Here is a 19946-nt window from a genome sequence, read left to right on the forward strand (position 1 = left end):
TTTCTGGAAACTTTTATCTGGCCTTGTCTGGTTTTCTGTGTCCTCTGGTGTCTTTACTGTCTTTATTTACTTCCTCACAAGCCTCCAGGCTTCTCCAGTTTAAGATCTTCATGTTAGCTGGCGCCTCTGGAAGCCACAAGTGCGTGGAGGCTGAGGACCATGTGGCTCTCACTTTGTGTTTGTGGAAATAGCTTGAGGAGGATGACACTTCCCTGCACCCTCAAGTCTTCTGGAGCAGCTGACTCCTTCCGCACCTTCTTTACATGGGATTTTGTTATTATTTTCATTTTTTCCTATTTCAGTGTAGGCGATGAACTTGTTCAGAATGTCTGCGATGAGCTTCATGACTGGAAAAGATGAAAACTCTTTCCAACTTTATATTCTGTGCTTTGTGCAGTCCTGAGTGTTCTTAGATAAATTTCAGAATTCATTACTGATCCTTCTGTGTTGGTAAATGTGTGATAGAGAATTTCTCCAGTTGTCATCTAGGTGGAAATACTCTGAATTATCAGAAGCAGCACGTGTACTCAAAAATGTACGTGGAACTGCAGTCGTGAAGGGAGAGAATCAGTGATTACCTGTAGGGCCAGTACCTCACAGAGTCCTTCAGTTGTGTTTATATGAGCAGGTTCTCTTGTGTCCCAGGAGCAGTTGTAACTGGTACTTTGTCTCATGATACCTTATGGGAGTTTCACAGCTGAAATTGAGACCTGTTTCTCTTCATTCTTTTATGTAGAATTTCTACCTCCCTTTTACAATGGGACAAAATAGCTCTGCACCTCATATTGTACTTAAAACTGAATTATCTGTGGATTAAGATAAACATATCTGAGACCAATGAATGTGCACAGGTAACGTGTTTCTCTCAGAAAACACATTTCCAGGCCCCCTGCACGACTCCAGGAATCCCCATCTCCTCACAGGTCTCTGTGGCCATGCAGAGAAGATGCCTTTGTCAGGGAGGGAAGCAGAGTGAGGACAGGCACGGGCTGGCCGGCTGAGCTTTGACCCTGGGGTGGCCCTGAATCTCTGTGTGGTGCTGGGCTTTTCTTTCATTCCTTCATGTTCTGTCCTCAACGTACAAATAAAAAGCCTGCAGATGCGGTGGAAGAGGACACCAGAGGGGTCCTGGACACAGATGTCTGCCTCTCCGGAATATTCTCCTTTATTAGACTGGCATTACTGCCATCAATCTTCTAGAATAGGAAGCCTTGGCTTTCTGCATTTATAAACACGGGCAGTGACGTGTGGCAACAGTAGTTTCTCCTTGTAGCATCCGGTACCTTCAGGCTGTAGGTGGGATCTTGTGGGAAGGTAGAGTTTTCTGGCACTGATGCTCTGTTCTAGAACCTGTGAATGAACAAGAGGCCAGGTGCTGACACCTGCTTCCATTGGGTTTCAGCTCCTGTGGGCATTGTGCTTCTGTCTGTCATACCAACATACCCGTCGCTTCTGTTGTGTAGGTCCCTGTGGATGCAAGAAGACCTCCTCCTTTACCAGGTCCACCCTGCAGGCCCTTCCCCACAGACCCCCTTTTATCACTGTTCATAGGCTCTATGAGCTGCCTCCAGCTCCTGGATGTCCTCAGGGACAGGACCCACCACCTCCACCTCGACTATTTGTAAGATAATCTGAACAGTATGAGTGGACGTGTTCAGCACATCCAGCTTCTGCCTTGTTGAGTCTTTGAGAAGACGTAGAGATGGCCTCACAGGCTTTGCAATGCAAGGGTGCTGCTGGCTGAGGACACTGTTAAGATTCCTCAGGTTTCTCGGGACATATGTATGTTAGGCTATGTCATTTTCCCTTACTGAGCTTGGCTGCAGGTGTCTCTTGTGGAGAAGGAAAAAGTCTTTTCGTAGAAAAGCAGGCATATCAGTTCTGCCGATGTGCCTCATACAGAGTCCATGTTCCTGGGTCTATGAGAGATGAGGCACACCCCTACCATCAAGGGCTTCAGGTGTCCTAACGGGGAGAGAGTCACATGCATTAAATGACATGGAGCTTCTGATTTACAATAGTGGAAGCTCCAGTAATGGGTCCTCAAGTACAAGAGACAGAGATGTGAATCTCATGAGAATGAATTGGAGGCTGTGGACGAGAAGGAAGAGCTGAGATGGTGCAGAGGGGAGGGTGTTGGACTCAGTGAGATGGAGCTGGAGGCCGTTTCCCGCAGGGCCCGCAACCTGGGCAGGGAGAGTGAGTGCAGCGTGAGGTCCACACAGAGCTGCTGCATGGATTCAAGCACAGTTCATGCAGGTGTCATCTCTGAAATGTCATTGTGGCCAAAGTGCACCTAGCTCATTATCTAAATAAAGACTGTTGTTTCCCTTGGTTCTGTGTGAAAGAATGCCCTGGAGATTTGTAGTTTAAATTGGTTCTTATGGGATGCTTGTCTGCCTAAGTTTGTGTGCCTCTCTGAGACTAAATGCAATGGAAGGTTGTAGATCAGCTGTGCGACTTCCTTGGCCTTCAGCCTGAGTCAGACTGTTAGTGGGAAATTCAGGGTTGACCAAGGAACCGCCCCTGCTGGACTCCTGTCATCGCACCCCTGTGCTGCTGTCACCACCCTGCCTGAAGGTTTCCATCTCCGAAACTTCCCTCACAATTTCCTGAGACTTTGTCTGTGTTCCTGCTGTCTCAGCCCTAATACCCACTCTCAGTGGGGCCATCTCAGAGCCTCAGCTTTGTAATCTGAGAAGCAGGGACAGTGTTGGTCTCTGAGGTCAGTGTGATGAAGAGGTGGTTAAGCACGTAAGGAATTTGTACAATGTATGGGACGAATGGGCACTCACCCTTCTCAGGGTGGAAATGAATGTATCTGCACACAGAAGATCATCAACAGATGTTCATTCACTTTCATGAAACTAAGGGTATAATGCCTGAGGCTGGGAGATTGGCAATTCCTGTTTCAAAAGATCCAACAAAGACGCCTGTGTGTTTTCTATGAAAATTCAGGTCCTACTTTACAAAGAAGGAAAAGATAAGTATGAGAATGTGTACATCCAGGGATCTACCTCTAAGATCTGAAGGTAATCTTCCATTACAGGTAGACACACAAATGCAGCCACAAAATTAAGTGCTCATTCCAGGCCACACATATATCGTAGAAGACAAAATGCATAGAGGAGAACAGAAGATCCCATTGCAATAACTCAAAATCACTTTGACATAAAGGAAAATCAGTCTGAAATTTGAAATGGACAGTGAACCATTACAAACCAGCTGTGGTTATTATATATTTAGAGAAGGTATCTAATCTGCCCCTTGGTCTGAATGCTTTTCCTGCCCACCCTATCCCCTCCACTTTGTCCTTCCTAGTGTCCCCTAATATACTTGACACAGTTGTGTCTCTGTGTCAGCGTCTGCTTCCATGAAAATCGACACTCATTCCCCATCAGGTGTACCCTTTGGGGTTCTTTTACACACAGTTAACCAACAGGTAGAATGTATAGTATTGGTGGAAGAAGACAGGCCGTTCTTTGGGGTTGTATTGCCTGGAAGGGACCTATAGTTCCATCTGAGGAGTTGGACACATACTTTAGGGAGCTCTGGTGGTGGTAGTTAATTTTGTAGATAGATACTCATGAGCATATGGCACCTGCTAGTTTATGGGGTTTGTGCTGATGAGCAGGGAGGGTATCTGTTTCCAGGAAAGGGTCTATTCTGATGGTGAGGAATGGATTCAGGAGACCAGTAAGGAAGCTCTGCATTAATCCAGCTCTTGTGCCCTTGTGCACCTTACCAGCTGCCCCCAGTATCACTAATCCAGGTGGCCTCCAAGGGGGCAAATGGCAGCAATTTTTGTGGTGAGTCACAGGATGTCCCATAAACCTCCCCCTGTTGCCTTATTGAGGCATGGGGAGGGCAGAGGTCAATGGTATGAGATAGGTTCCTTCAACACAACCCAGGAGAGTTGGGTGTAAGATATGGCTCCTTCTGCATCAGCCAATCCAATCCACTTTGCCCCCAGGGACCTTGAACCTTGTGAGCCCCTTTTTCCTCCCGGCTTAGGGAAGCAGCCAGACCTCCAGCAGCTTTTGGGTCATGGCTGGACCACCAAGGGTAGATGTCTGGTTGTCCACATGCTGCCAGCATTGCTATAGCAAATGTCAACATAAGCAGCTGCTGTATGGGGGGTGGGGGGAGATTCTCCTCTATTGTGATCAGGGCCTGGGACCAAACATGACAGGAGAGAGGGAGAGACAGGAGTGCCCTGTGCTCCTGGAGAGGGCTGCATGCACAGAGCAGATAGCCTGAAGCCTGGGGAAAGGTGGAGAAAGAGATCGGGAAAGAGACACTGGATGAGTAATGGGGGAATTGGGAAAGTCCTAGGGAGTAAAAGGAAGAAACAGAGAAAGATGGGGTTAGAGAGAAACAAAGAGGAAGTACAAGGAGGAAATTTGGGACCTGGTCCAGGTACGTGGACGGGGTGACATGGGCCAGGGGAGAGGGGATGTATAAAGTGGCTCTGAGTGCTGGGGCAGAAAAGGCTGGTATCATGGGCATCAGAGTTCCGTGACTCCAAGACTCCAACTTCTCAGGGGCCAAGCTCTGCAGAGGCCATTGCATTTGAAAAGATGGGTGTCCCTCATTTCTCCTGGAATTGTGGGGCTCAGCCCATGTTCTGTCATGGAGAGAAATGTCTTGAGGGAGAATGTGCTGCTCTTCGGCAGGTAAACTCCAGAGCCTGCCCTGTGGGGAGGTGACCCTGAGCCATCTCCCTCACTGCCCCAGGCCCTGCTGCAGTCCCACCCCCACCCCCAGCTGGCCTTCCTCATGTTCTGAACCCAGGCATCAGGCATTGTGTTGCCCCCAAGTCCTGCAGGCTGGACCTGGCAGAGGTGGACTGCTGATATTGATAAAAAGTATTTGACAATAAGGTCCATATTCTCCCTCTGGAACTAGCAACGTGCATCAAGATAGTGGGTTGCTATCCTCCTGTCCACTGCCAATCTGAGGATGCCAGATGGTAGGTGAACCCTTCAAAACACCATAGTCTTCTCTTACATCAAATTCAAAGACATTTTCTTCCCCTAGCTTTTTAATTCTGAAGAGATGGCGATTAGTAATTGAAGGCATAATGGTCCTATAGGAAATTGACCTATATGACTGATGGACATTGTTTGATTCATCTATATCCCTAAAGCCCATTTCATTGAAAATATTAGCCAAGGATACTTACAGTAATTCATAACAGATGTATAGCTCCCTGTAAGTTGCATTCTGACCTTGTCATCTATGTGTCCATCAAAGACATTATTAGTGACTTTTCAGACAAGCTCTCAACATCAAGATGGTGATGTTAGAGAATCTGGTATAAATGGAATTTCATAGATTCTAAATAAGGAATGATTTTTTATTAGTTTTACTTATTTTTGAGAGGCAGAGAGAGACAGAGCACGAGTGAGGGAGGGGCAGAGAGGGTGACACAGAATCCAAAGCAGGCTCCAGGCTCTGAGCTAACAGCACGGAGCCCAATGCGGGGCCAGAACTCACGAACTGTGAGATCACAACCCGAGCTGAAGTCAGACGCTCACCCGACTGAGCCACCCAGGTGTCCCAGAATGATTTTTTAATGTTTATTTATTTTCTTTTTTCAAGAGAGCCCGAGCTGGGGAGCGGGGAGAGAGAGGGAGACACCGAATCTGAGGCAGGCTCCAGGCTCTGAGCTGTCAGCACAGAGCATGATGTGGGGCTCAAACTCATGGATTGCAAGTCCATGACCTGAGTCGAGGTTGGACGCTTAACCGACTAAGCCACCCAGGCACCCCAGGAATGATTTTTTAATGGCAAAGAAGGAGAAACTAAAAATAGTGTAAAGGATGTCGATTTTTAATTGAAATATTGTTCACACATTTGTTGTATTAGTTTTAGGCATACATCGTATTATTCCATATGTCTATAAATTATGTTGTACCTAACCACAAGTGTAGCTATCATGTGAAAGCATGCAACATTATTACAGGATTGACTCTATTCCATTGGCTGTACCTTGTATCCCTTGGACTTATTCACTCCATAGCTGGAAGCCGGTATCTCTCTCTCAAAGGTGTCAATTCTTTAACCTAAGTATTTTGGTGGTAAACACAATTACCTCTTGTTCAGTATGTGTAAATTGGCAGGCTCTTTTTCTGTGAACATTGCTTAAAGCATTACAAATGATATCATTACATAAATAAATGTGGTTTCATTTTTCACTCACTAGAAAGAAGGAAAAGATTTCTTAGTTTCCCAGGCCCTGTCACCAAGACCCTTCCCAAAGTGGAGAACAGGCTTAGTTGCCCAGAACACCTTCTATCCCTCGGCTGAGCGACCAGGGCCTCAACATTGCAGGAATTCCCATGGTGGCCAGCAGAGAGTGCTCGAGCACCACAAACTAGGAGGGGCCGGTTCCTCTGGGTGTGCGGTGATGGCCAGCAGAGGGCGCCCCATCAGCTTTTCTGACCCAGGGCACCTTAGAGCAGGAAGGGCTTCTGTCGCCCCCAGAGGACTCAGGGCCTCTGCCGCTGCCTCAGGACAGAGACCAGAGCTGCGTTTCCAGCAGGTTCTGAAACCCGACCCAGGGGAGACCTTGGGAGCCTTGCAGCAACTTGCTGTCTCTTGAGTCGCCAGAGAGAAGCTGCCTTGTGGCACTGAGTGTTGAGGAGGGGGCGCTGGGTGGCTTCCCTGGGTGCGCTGGTCAGTCAGCAGCACAGGCCCTTGCATTTTCTGGGCTGTTCCCGTGTTTCATTCCTCACTTTCCCAGATAGTATTTGAGCAAGACGTATTTTACTAAAGGACCCGTGGATTGAGGGGTCTCGTGACATCACATCATAGATGCCGTGGATGGTTTGTTCCAGATTCAGGCTTGTTTCCGGGGAGAAATCCTGACAGAAATTCAGAAGAACGGAGCTGCATTCGGTTAGGACGTGAAGACATGAAATGCCCGTTTGTCTCAGGACCTTCTAGAAGAATGAGCTGGTAGCCACTTTCTGAGTCCTGCTGGAACCAGAGACCGAGGTAAGGGCACAAAATCATACATGCTTTTAAAAAATTTCATGTTTTTTTCCCAAACCTAGTGAAGTGATGGAAAACTACAGAAAACCTGGTAGGTAGGTGTCATTCACTTTATGTTATTTTTTAATTTAAATTCCGGTTAGGGAGTGTAATATTAGTTTCAGGTGTACAATATAGAGCAACACTTTCACACATCACCTGGTACTTACCCCAGGTGCATGTCTTAATCCCCATCACCTGTTTCACCCATTTCCCCCCCCCCCCCCAACTGTGGAAACCCTCAGTTTGTTTCCTAGTTAAGAGTCTGTTTGGGGCGCCTGGGTGGCTCAGTCGGTTAAGCGTCGGACTTCAGCTCAGGTCAGGATCTCGCGGTACGTGAGTTCGAGCCCCGCGTCGGGCTCTGGGCTGATGGCTCAGAGCCTGGAGCCTGCTTCAGATTCTGTGTCTCCCTCTCTCTCTGCCCCTCCCCCATTCATGCTCTGTCTCTCTCTGTCTCAAAAATAAATAAACTTAAAAAAAAAAAAAGCTGCTGAGGATTCAACTCAGTTTAAAAAAAAAAAAGTCTGTTTGTCACTGTCTCCTTTCCCTCCCCCCCCACCTTTGTTTTGTTTCATTTCCATGTGTTAGTGAAATCATCTGGTATTTGTCTTTCTCTGACAGGCTTATTTCACCCAGCATAACATTCTCTCCATCCACCTCATGGCAAATGACAAGATTTCATGTTTTTATGGCCAAATAATATTCCATTCCATATACTACATCTCAGTTTATTCATCAGTTGATGGAAACTTAGGCAGTTTCCGTAACTTGGCTGTTGTAGAAAATGATGCTGTAAACATCAGGGTGCATGTATCCCTTTGAAATATTATTTTTGTATTCTCTCTGTAAATACCTTGTAGTGAAATTGCTGGATCATAAGGTAGTTCTATTTTCAATTTTTTTAGGAATCTCCATGATGTTTTCCAGAGTGGCTGCACCAGTTTGCATTCCTACCAATAGTGCAGGAGGTTTCCTTTTTCCCCACATCCTTGGCAACACCTGCTGTTTCATCATCCATTGATTTGAGTCATTCTGACAGATGTGATGAGTTATCTTATTGTACTTTTGAATTGTATTTCCCTGAAGATCAGTATTGCTGAACATCTTTTCATGTGTCTCTTGGCTATCTGTATGTCTTCTTTAGGAAAATATCTATTCGTGTCCTCTGCCCATTTTTAATTGGATTTCTCATTTTTGGGGTGTGTATAACTTTATATATTTTGGACACTAACCCTTTATCAGATGTCATTTGCAAATATCATCATGCTGTAGGTTGTGTTTTAGTTTTGTTGATTATTTCTTTGGTGACAGAAGCTTTTTATTTTTACGAAGTCCCATTATTTTTGCTTGTGTTTCCCTTACCTCAGGAGATAGATCTACAAAGACGTTTGTACAGCCAATGTCAAATAAGATACTGCCTGTGTTATCCTCTGGGACTTTTATGGTTTCAGGTTTCTCACATAGGTCTTTATCCATGTTGGATTTATTTTTGTGTATGTTGTAAGAAAGTGGTCTGGGGGCGCCTGGGTGGCGCAGTCGGTTAAGCGTCCGACTTCAGCCAGGTCACGATCTCGCGGCCTGTGAGTTCGAGCCCCGCGTCAGGCTCTGGGCTGATGGCTCAGAGCCTGTAGCCTGTTTCCGATTCTGTGTCTCCCTCTCTCTCTGCCCCTCCCCCGTTCATGCTCTGTCTCTCTCTGTCCCAAAAATAAATAAACGTTGAAAAAAAAAATTTTTTTTAAAAAAAAAAGAAAGTGGTCTGTTGTTATTTTGTTTTGTTTTGCAGGTTGCTGTCTAGTTTTTCCAAAACCATATATTGAGGAGACTTTAAGTGTATTTATTTATTTTTGAGAGAGAGACAGAGCATGCAGAAGAGGGGCAGAGAGAAATGGAGAGAGAGAATCCCATGCAGGCTCTACATTGTCAGTGCCGAGGCCTACACGGGTTTCAAACTGATGAACCCTGAGATCATGACCTGAGCTGAATCCACGATTAGATGCTTCAATGACTGAGACACCCATGTGCCCCAAGACTATCTTTTTTTCCATTGGATATTCTTTACTGCTTTGTTGAGGATTAATTGACCATATAGGTGTGAGTTCATTTCTAGGTTCCATTCTATTGCTCAATGTGTCTGTGTGTTTTTTTCTTTTTTTTTTTCTTTTTTTTTTTTTTTTTTTTGCCAGTACCATACTGATCACTACAGCTTTATAATAATATAAAGTCTGGAATTGTGATGTCTCCAGCTTTGCTTTTCTTCTTCAAGTTTGTTTTGGCTGTTTGGGGTCTTTTGTCGTTCCATACAAATTTTGGGATTACTTGTTCTAGTTCTGTGACAAATGTTTTGTTAGTGTGATAGGGATTTCATTACATGTGTAGATTGTTTTGAGGAGTGTAGACATTTTAACAGTATTTGTTCTTCCCATCCATGAACATGAAATGTATTTTCATTTGTGTCCTCTTCCATTTCTTTCATCAGTGTTTCATAGCCTTTAGAGTATAGGTCTTTCACCTCTTTGGTTAGGTTTCTTCCTGGTAGGTTGTGGTATCTGGTGCACCTGTCAATGGGATTGATTCCTTACTTTCTTTTAATTCATGATTCGTCTATAGAAACACAATCAATTTCTGTACATTGATTTCTGTATATTGTGACTTGTCGAATTCATATATCACTTCTAGCGATATTTATGGGAATCTTTCATGTTTTCTATAGAGAGAATAATGTCAGTTACTAATAGCGAGAGTTCTACTTCTTCCTTGCTGATTTGGATGCCTCTTATTTCTTTTTGTTGTCTGATTGCTGTGGCTAGGAATTCCAGTACTGTGTGGAGTAACAGTGGTGAGAGGGGTCATCCCTGCCTTGTTCCTGACCTTAGAGGAAAAGCTTTCAGTTTTTCCCCATTGAAGATGAGATTAGCTGTGGGTTTTTCATAGATGGCCTTTATTATGTGCAGGTATGTTGAGTCTCAATCTACTTTGCTGAGGATTTTTATCATGAATGAATGTGACATTTTCTCAAATGCTTTTCCTGCATCTGTTGAAAGCATCATATTGTTCTTATCCTTTCTTCTATTACTGTGGTGCATCATGTTGATTGATCTGTGACTGTGGAACCACCCTTGCAGCCCAGGAATATATCCCACTTGATTATGGTAAATGATTCTATTAATGTATTGTTGACTTTAATTTGAATGTATTTTAATGAGAATTTCTACATACATAGTCATCGAGCTATTGGTCTGCAATTTTATTTTTAAAAAATTTTTTAATATATTTTTAAATGTTTATTCATTTACTTAGAGTACATAAAGGTGAGGGAGGGCAGAGGGATGGGAGAGAGAGATTCCTGAGCATGCTCCACACTGTCAGCACAGGGTCCAATGTGGGGCTTAGACCCAGGATAATGACCTAATCCGAAGCTAAGAGTTGGACAGTCAACTGACTGAGCCACCCAGGCGCCCCTGCAGTTTTCAGTTTTAGTGGAGTCTTTATCTGGTTTTGGTATCAGGGTAATGATGGCCTGATAGCATGAATTTGTAAGTTTTCCTTCTTTTTTATTTTTCGTAATAATTCGAGAAGAATAGATATTACCTCTTCTTTAAATGTTTGGTAGAATTCATCAGTGAAGCCAGCTGGCCCTGAACTCTTCTTGTGTTGGGGAGATATTTTTTTATTACTGATTCAATTTCTTTCTGGTTTCAGATTTTATGTATTGTTTCAGTTTTGGTTTTCATTTTTATTTGTTTCAGTGTATTTTCTCATTGATTTCCTGGTTGACCCATTCATTTAGTAGCATGTTGCTTAACCTTCCTTTATTTGTAGCCTTTCTTTCTTTCTTTCTTTCTTTCTTTTTTTTTTTTTTTTTTTTTTGTGGTTGACTTCGTTTCCTAGATTTGTGGTCAGAAAAGATGCCTGGTCTAATCTCTGTCTTTGAGTACCTGTTGAGGCCTGATTTGTGACCTAGAATGTGATTGATTCTGGAGAATGTCCCATGGGCACTTGAAAAGAATGTGCATTCTGTCATTTTAGTATGGAGTGTTCTGAATGTATCTGTTAAACCCATCTGGTCCAGTGTGTCATTCAAAGCCATTGTTTTCTTATTGATTTTTTCTGTTCAGAGGTTCTTTCCATTGATGTGAGTGATGTGTTAAAGTCCTCTACTATCCTTACATTATTAGAAATGAGTTCCTTTATGTTGTTAATTGTTTTATATATTTGGTGATTGCCATGTTGGGTGCATAAAAATTTACAATCGTTGGACCATCTTGTTTGGTTGTCCCCTTTATTATGAGATCATGTCCATCTTCATCTCTTATTACAGCTTTATTTTTTTTTTTTAATTTAAGTTTTAGTTGACATACAGTGCATTATTGGGTTCGGGAGCAGAATTCAGGGATTCATGAGGTACATACAACACCCAGTGCTCATCCCAAGTGCCCTCCTTAATACCCATCTCCCACCCATCTCCCTCCATCAACCCTGTTTTTTCTCTATAATTAAGAGACTCATATGGTTTGTTACCACTCTTCTCTTTTCCTGCCCTCTTCCCGTGTTTTCATCTATTTTGTTTCTTAAATTCCACATGAGTGAAATAATATATTTTTCTTTCTCTGATTGACATATTTCACTTAGCATAATACATTCTAGCTCTATCCACACCACTGCAATTGGCAAGATTTCATTCTTTTTGATGGCTCAGTAATCCATTTTATGTATGTATATACATATATATGTATATATGTGTATACATACACACACATACCCCACACTTTCTTTATACCTTCATCAGTTGATGGATATTTGGGCTTTCTCCATAGTTTGGCTATTGTTGATAATGCTGGCTGGTATAAATATTGGGTGCATGTAATTTCACTATTCGGTATTTACCCAAAGGGTACAAAAATACAGTCTTGGTTTTAAAGTTTATTTTGCCTGATATAAGTATTGCTCCTGGCTTTCTTTTGACATTATTGGCATGAGAAATGTTTCTTCATTCCCTCACTTTAAATCTGCAGGTGACTTTAGGTCCAAATAAGGCTTTGTACACAGCATCTAGACGGGTCTTGCTTTGTTTGTTTTTCTTTTTTTTCTTTTGTCCATTCTGACACCCTACCCAATGTCTTTTGATTGGAGCATTTAGTCCATTTACATTCAGAGTAACTATTTATAGATATACACTTAATGCCATTTTATTAGTTGTTTTGCCATTGTTTCTTGATGTTTTCTCTGATCCTTTGTTGTCTGTATCACTTTTGGTCTTTCATTTCCACTCAAAGAGTCCGATTTAAATATTCTTTTCTTTTGACTGGTATTACATTTATTTATTTATTTTTAATATTTTTTTTTTTTTAATTTAACCTCAAGTTAGTTATCTTATAGTGGAATACAGTTTCCAGAGAAGAATTTAGTGATCCATCAAGTACAAAAAATACCCAGTACTCATCCCAAGTACCCCACCCCGGCCAGTGCCCGTCACCCATTTAACCCATTCCCCTATTCAGTAACCCTCCAGGAACCCTGAGTTTGTTCTCTGTATTTAAGAGTCTCTTATTGTTTGACTCCCTCTCTGTTTGTATCTTATTTTGCTTTCCTTTCACTATGTTCATCAGTTTTATTTCTTAAATTCCACAGACAAGAGAAATCATATGATGTGTGTCTTTCTCTGACATACTTTGCTTAGTTAGCATAATAGAATCCGGTTCCATCCACGTTGTTGCAAATAGCAAGAGTTCATTCTTTTTGATTGCCAAGTAATATTCCATTGTATAAATATACCTCATCTTCTTTATCCATTCATCAATCAATGGTCATTTGGGCTCTTTGCATAACTTAACTATTTTTGATAATGCTGCTTTAAACATTGGAGTGCATGTGCCACTTCGAGTCAGCGTTTGTGTATCCTTTGGATAAATACCTGGTAGTGCAATTGCTGGGTCATTGTGTAGTTCTATTTTTAGTCTTTGTGATAAATCTCCATACTATTTTCCAGAGTGGCTACACCAGTTTGCATTTGCACCAGCATTGCAAAAGGGTTCCCTTTCTCTGCATCCTTGCCAACACCTTTTTTTTCCTGAGATGTTAATTTTAGCCATTCTGATAGGTGTGAGGGGATATCTCATTGTGGTTTTGATGATCTCATTGTGGCCAGTGATGACGAGTGAGGTTGAGCATTTTTTCATGTGTGACCAATCTGGGTGTTATCTTTGTTAAAATGTCTCTTCATGTCTTTTGCCCATTTCTTCACTGGATTATTTGGTTTTTGGGTGTTGAGTTTGATAAGTTCTTTATAGATTTTGGATACTAACCCTTTATCTGATATGTCACTTGCAAATATCTTATCCCATTCCATTCAGTTGCCTTTTAGTTTTGCTGATTGTGTCCTCTGCTGTGCAGAAGCTTTTTATCTTGAAGTCCCAATAGTTCATTTTTGTTTTTGTTTCCCTTGCTTCTGGAGACATGACAAGCAAGAAGTTGCTGCAGCCAGGATCAAAGAGGTAGGTTGCCTGTTTTTTCCTCTAGGATTTTGATGGTTTCCTGTCTTAAATTAGATCTTTCATCCTTTTTGAGTGTGTGTGTGTGTGTGTGTGTGTGTGTGTGTGTGTATGGTTTCAGAACATGGTCCACGTTCATTCTTCTCACTGTCCAGTTTTCCCAGTACCACTTGCTGAAGAGACTCTTTCTTTCTATTGGATATTCTTTCCTGTTTTGTCAAAGATTAGTTGGCCATATGTTTGAGGGTCCGCTTCTGGGTTCCCTATTCTGTTCCATTGATTCATGTGTCTGTTTTTGTGCCCATACCACACTGTCTTGATGATTGCAGCTTTGTAATACACCATGAAGTCCAGAATTGTGATGTCTCCAGCTTTTTCTTTTTCAACATTACTTTGGCTATTCGGGGTCTTTTCTGGTTCCATACAAATTTTAGGATTGTTTGTTCTAGCTCTGTGAAGATTGCTGGTGTTATTTTCATAGGGATTGCATTGAATGTGTTGATTGCTTTGGGTAGTATTGACATTTCATGAATATTTGTTCTTCCAATCCATGAGCATGGGATGTTTTTCCATTTCTTTGGGTCTTCTTCACTTTCTTTCATAGATGTTCTGTTAATTTTTTTAATGTTTATTTTTGAGAGAGAGAGAGAGAGCGTGCATGAGCAGGGGAGGGGCAGAGAGAGAGGGAGACACAGAACCTGAAACAGGCTCCAGGCTCCGAGCTGTCAGCACAAAGCCCGGCGCGGGGCTAGAACCCACAAACTGGGGGATCATGACCTGAGCTGAAGTTGGCGCTTAACCTACTGAGCCACCCAGGCGCCCCCCTGTTTTTTTCAGTGTACTGTATTTTACCTCTTTGGTTAGGTTTATCCCTAGGTATTTTATGGTTTTCAGTGCAACTGTAAATGAGATCAATTCCTTGATTTCTCTTTCTGCTGCCTCATTATTGGCATATAGAAATGCAATCAAATTCTGTATATTGATTTTATATCCTGAGGCTTTCCTGGATTCCTGTATGAGTCCTAGAGGTTTTTTGGTGGAGTCTTTTGGATTTTCCACGGAGAGTTCATGTCTGCAAGGAGGGAAAGTTTGACTCCTCCTTGCCAATTTGGACACCTTGTGTTTCTTTTTGTTGTCTGATTGCTGAGGCTAGGACTTCCAACAGTATGTTGAATAACAGTGGTGAGAGTGGACATCCCTGTCGTGTTCCTAACCTTAAGGGGAAAGCTCTCAGTTTTTCCCCATTGAAGATGATATTAGCTGTGGGACTTTCATATCTGGACATTATGATGTTGAGGCACAATCCTTCTATCCCTCCTTCATGAGGGTTTTTTTCATCAAGAAAGGATGCTGTATTTTGTCAAATGGTTTTTCTGCATCTATTGAGAGGATCATGTGGTTCTTATCCTTTCTTTTATCAATGTGATGTATCACATCCGTTGATTTGCAGACATTGAATCAGTTGTGCATCCCAGGAATAAACCCCACCTCATTGTGGGGATTAATTCTTTTTATGTATTGTTGGATCCGGTTTGCTGATTTTTGTTGAGAATTTTTGCATCCAGTTTCATCAGGGAAATTGGTCTGTAGTTTTCCTTTTTAGTGGGGTCTTTGTCCAGTTTGGACTCAAGGCCATGCTGGCTTCATAGAATGAGTTTGGAAGTGTTCCTTCCATTTCTCTGGCCATGATCTTATCTTGTTCTTTCATTTGGGATGCATTCCTCTTGTCTTGGCATTTTGGCTGAGTATTTGCCTTCTCTGTGTTACAAAAGCTCATTATGTTACCTGCCTGTGAGATGAATGGCTTTATGAAGAGGAGGTCATCTAGTGTCCAGGGCCTGGCGGCAGCCAGTGTGGGAATTGCCTTGTTTCCAGCAAGTGGCTCTGTGTGTACAGTGGGGGGCAGAGGAGGGAAATGGCACCACCCAGCTCCTCTGTCCCAGCTCCTTTGTCCCCTCTTTGTGAACACTGCCTCTCAGGGATGCTCTCCAAGATGAGCATATAGTCTCCCCACTGTGTGCACCAGCCATTGTACAGATTAGTTTCCATGCCATCTGCCTGCAAGTAGTTTGCTGCCTTCTCTCCAGAAGTAGGCCAGTGCCCTCAGGGCTGTATCCCAGCCATGCCTGCTAACCTTTGAAACTCCACATTCTTGGGGTGCCTGGATGGCTTGGTTAAGTGTCTGACTCTTGATCCTGGCTCAGATCATGACCTCGTGGTCGTGGGGTTCTCTCTCTCCCTCTCTTCCTGCCCATCCCTTGCATGTGCTCTCTTTCTGTCTCTCTCAAAATAAATAAACTTAAAAAAAATTAGTGGTACAAAATACCTTACTTAGGCAAGATTGCTTCCCTGAGGGGAATGGCAGGGGTCTATCAGTTAAATTTCCAACACTGACTAGGAAATTCTTTGTTGACTGGTTAAAGGTTACATTCCTGCAGGAATGAAAATAGGTTTGGTCACATGGAACCTTAACATAAGTAACTCCATGATGGGCCTGTGATTTTTCTTAACATTCCAAACCCAAATTTTTACACATCCATTTTTTATTAGGAAGATAGCCCTAAATAATATTTTAGCCATCTACTGCCAGCCCGATTTTCATATCCTGTGAAACTGTGACCATTTGCTAATCATAGATGAAGATCAACTCTGTGGCTCTAAGATCATTGTGGGTCTAAGTTACTTTGATCTATGTTACTAAGATCTTTGTGGGTCTAAGTTACTGATGGACTTTTGAAATCTTTGACACAGGGGCCACAGCCAGGTTGCTGAGCCATCACTTAGGCACAGAAGCACCCTTTCCATGTCACCTCTCCCTGAAGCATTGCCTTTCCCTCTTGTATTTGTGGGTCTTACCCTTTGGCAAGTCACATATCCTCATGCAAACCTGTCAAAGTGGCCCAGAGAAAGCTGCTTGCCTGTGACTGCCACTTCATGGTCACATCTTTTCCTTCTGAAACCCCTTGAACTTCCTATCATTCTTCCAGTCTTTGAATATCTCTTTGATTTGGAAATATTTGATTCTGTTGTATCCCTGCTAAAAATATGCATGAAAATATTAAAGCAAGGATTCTTTAGAATAAGTGAGCCAGTCACAGTGATTCATCTGGCCGTTTGTACATTTTTTTTTTTTTTAATGTTCAGGCATGATGTGAAGTACATCCTGTAAAATCTGGGTATCGTTCATTATCTAGGATAACCACCTTTACAGAAAGCCATTCAATGACATGCTCATTCAAGATCAGAAAAAACACTTGATTTACATACCACATAATACAGTGGTATATACATATGTTATTGCCTTAAAATATGTAAAGTAGATGTTTCTATGAATTGTATCTCATTGTGCATTCGGTTTTCCATAACATGAATGCTATTACTTAAACAATAGTAAGAACAACAAGAATAGGTGAATGTCAATCACTAGCAACTAATACTAGAACTAGTTATATAATATTATGTGTTGAAAAAGTAAAACCATGATTACTAATAATCTTTTCATTCATGATGGGTTTCTAGTTACAAAAAAAATGAGAAGATAGTACTGAGATCTCCACATACATCAGACTGTTTTCTGAATATTGATGTTATATGAGTTGGTACATTATCACAATCAATATCCCAAAGAGATACAGTATTATTAACTAAAGTTTATATGTTTACTCAGATTTCTTCGGTTTTAACCTCTTCTGTTCTAGACTCATCCCAGCTGGCACATTACATTCAATCATCCTGTCTCCTTAGGCTCCACCTGGTTATGACTATTTTTAGATTTTCCATATTTTTCATAATCTGCAAAGTTTTGAGGATACATCTGTAGAATGTATTTTGTAGAATAATCCTTGGTTGGGATATGTCTAACGTTTGTTCATATGCTTAGGCCAGAGTTAATGTGTTTTGGAGCAGAAGATCCAGAGGCATCATGCCATCCATAATTATCACTTCACATAAAGGATGTTCACTCTGAAGACTGGGGTCTTTTGTGGTTCCATACAAATTTTAGGGCTGTTATAGTTCTGCGAAAAATGCTGTTGGTATTTTGATGGAGATTGCATTAATTGTGTCAATTGCTTTGGGAAGTATAGACATTTTCACAATATTTCTACTTCCGATCCATGAGCATGGAATGTCCTTCCATTTCTTTGTGTCATCTTGAATTTCTTTCATCACTGTCTTATAGTTTTCAGAGTATAGGTCACTCACCACTTTGGTCAGATTTATTCATAGATATCTTACTTGGTGTGCAACTGTAAATGGGACGGTTTTCTTAATTTCTTTCTACTGCTTCATTATTGTTGTCTAGAAATGCTACAGATTTCTGTATGATTTTGTATCCTGTGACATTGCTGAATTCATTTATCAGTTCTAGCAGTTATTAGGTGGACTCTTTAGGGTTTTCTATATATACTGTCATGTAATCTACAAAGTATTAAAGTTTCACTTCTTCCAGATTTGGATTTGTTATGTTTTGTCTGATTGCTCTGGCTTGGACTTTCAGTACTATGTTTATTAAAAGTGGTGAGAGTAAATATCCTTGTCTTCTTCCTGACCTTAGAGGAAAAGTTCTCAGATTTTCCCCACTAAGGATTATGCTAACTGCGGGGTTTTCACAGATAACCTTCATTATATTGATGTATGTTCCCTATAAACCTACTTTAGGGGGTTATAATTATGAATGGATGTTGTCCTTTGTCAAATGCTTTTTTCTGCATGTATTGATATGACTGTGGTTTTTTTTTTTGAAACATTCATTTTTGAAACACAGAGACAGAAGGTGAGTGGGGTAGGGGCAGAGAGAGAGGGAGACACAGAATTTGAAGCAGGCTCCAGGCTCTGAGCTGTCAGCAGAGAGCCCAATGAAAGGCTTGGGTCATGAACCATATGGTCATGACTTGAGCCAAGGTCGGACACTTGAAGGAATGAGCCACCCAGGAGCCCCGATCATATGGTTCTTACCCTTTTTCCCAGTGATGTAATGCATTACAGTGATTGATTTGTGAATATGTAACCACCTTGCAGCTTTGGAACAAATCCACTCAATTGTGGTGAATGATTTTTTAAGGTATTTTTGAATTTGGTTGGTAGTGTTTGAGAATTTTTTGCATCCATGTTCATCAGGGATATTGGCCTGGGGTTCTCTTTTTTAGTGGACTCTTTATCTGGTTTTGGTATCAGGGTAATGCTGGCCTCATAGAATGAATTTGGAAGTTTTCCATCATTTTTCATATTTTGGAATAGCTTAAGAATATGAGGTCTTAACCCTGTTTTAACTGTTTGGTGGAATTCACTTGTGAAGTCATCTGGTCCTAGACTTTTGATTGTTGAGAATTTTTTGATTACTGACTCAAGTTGTTTGCTGGCTATTGTTCTTTTCATGTTTTCTTTCTTTCTGTTTCAGTTTATGTAACTTATATGTTTCTAGGAGTTTATCTGTTTCTTGTAAATCGTCCAAATTTTTGACTTACAAGTTTTCATAATACTATCTTATGATTCTTTGTATTTCTGAGGTGTTGGTTGTGATTTCTCCTAATTTGTGATTTTGAGTCCTTTCTCTTTTTTTTCTATCTGATACAAGCATTGCTACCCTGGCTTTCTTTTGACATTCATTTACGTGATGTTTCTCGACATCCTCTGATTTTCATTCTGTAGGTGGCTTGAGGTCTAAAATGGGTCACTTGTAGACAGCATATAAATCTGTTTTGTTTTTTCATCCATTTTTACACCCTATGTCTTTTTATTGGAGCATTCATTCCATTTACCTTCAAAGGAATTATTGATTTGTATGTATGTATTGCCATTTTATTACCTGTTTTGTTGTGGTTTCTAATGATTTTCTCGATCCTTGTCTTTCTCTCTTTCATGTTTTGCTGATTTACTTTAGTGATATATTTTGATTTCTTTCTCCTTATTCTTTGCATATTTATGTGGGTTTTGATATATGGTGACCATTAGGTTTTTACAGAATTTCTTTGCATTTAGCCATTTGTATTAAGTTGATGGTCATTTACCTTTGAACCCATTATTTTCCCCTCCCTATGTTTTGGTACATGCTATTATATTTTATATCCATTTTTGTGAATTCCTCAATTGATTTTTTACAGAAATATTCATTTCTACTGGATTTGTGTTTTCTACCTCTCTATTGTCACTTTTGGTCTCTCCTTTCCACTCAAAGAGTCCCTCTTAGTATTTCTTGCTGGACTGATTTAGTGGTGCAAACTCCTTTAGTTTTTGTTTGGGAAGCTCTATGTCTCCCTTCCATTCTGAATGACAGCCTTACTGGATAGAGTATTCTTGGCTGCTGATTTTTCCATTCAGCACTTTGAATATGTCATGTCACTTCCTTCTGGCTTGCCAAGATTCTGTTGACAAATCTGTAGCTGTCCTTTGGTGGCTGGGGGCTATGTACCAGGGCAACCA

The 19946-nt window shown here is 41.5% G+C and overlaps 1 long non-coding RNA gene across 5 annotated transcripts in view; it reads left to right on the plus strand.

Moving 5' to 3' along the window:
- Positions 1 to 5705: 5705 nt before the first annotated feature.
- The window catches only part of LOC123598845, a 42743-nt gene continuing 28502 nt past the window's right edge, over positions 5706 to 19946 (plus strand). For all 5 annotated transcript variants that reach the window (XR_006712827.1, XR_006712824.1, XR_006712826.1 and 2 more), the window contains exon 1: positions 5706 to 7002. This is a non-coding gene — a long non-coding RNA (uncharacterized LOC123598845). The remainder of the gene's footprint in view (positions 7003 to 19946) is intronic.

Source organism: Leopardus geoffroyi, chromosome C1, assembly GCF_018350155.1.
Source record: "Leopardus geoffroyi isolate Oge1 chromosome C1, O.geoffroyi_Oge1_pat1.0, whole genome shotgun sequence".
Taxonomy (NCBI): Eukaryota; Metazoa; Chordata; class Mammalia; order Carnivora; family Felidae; genus Leopardus; species Leopardus geoffroyi.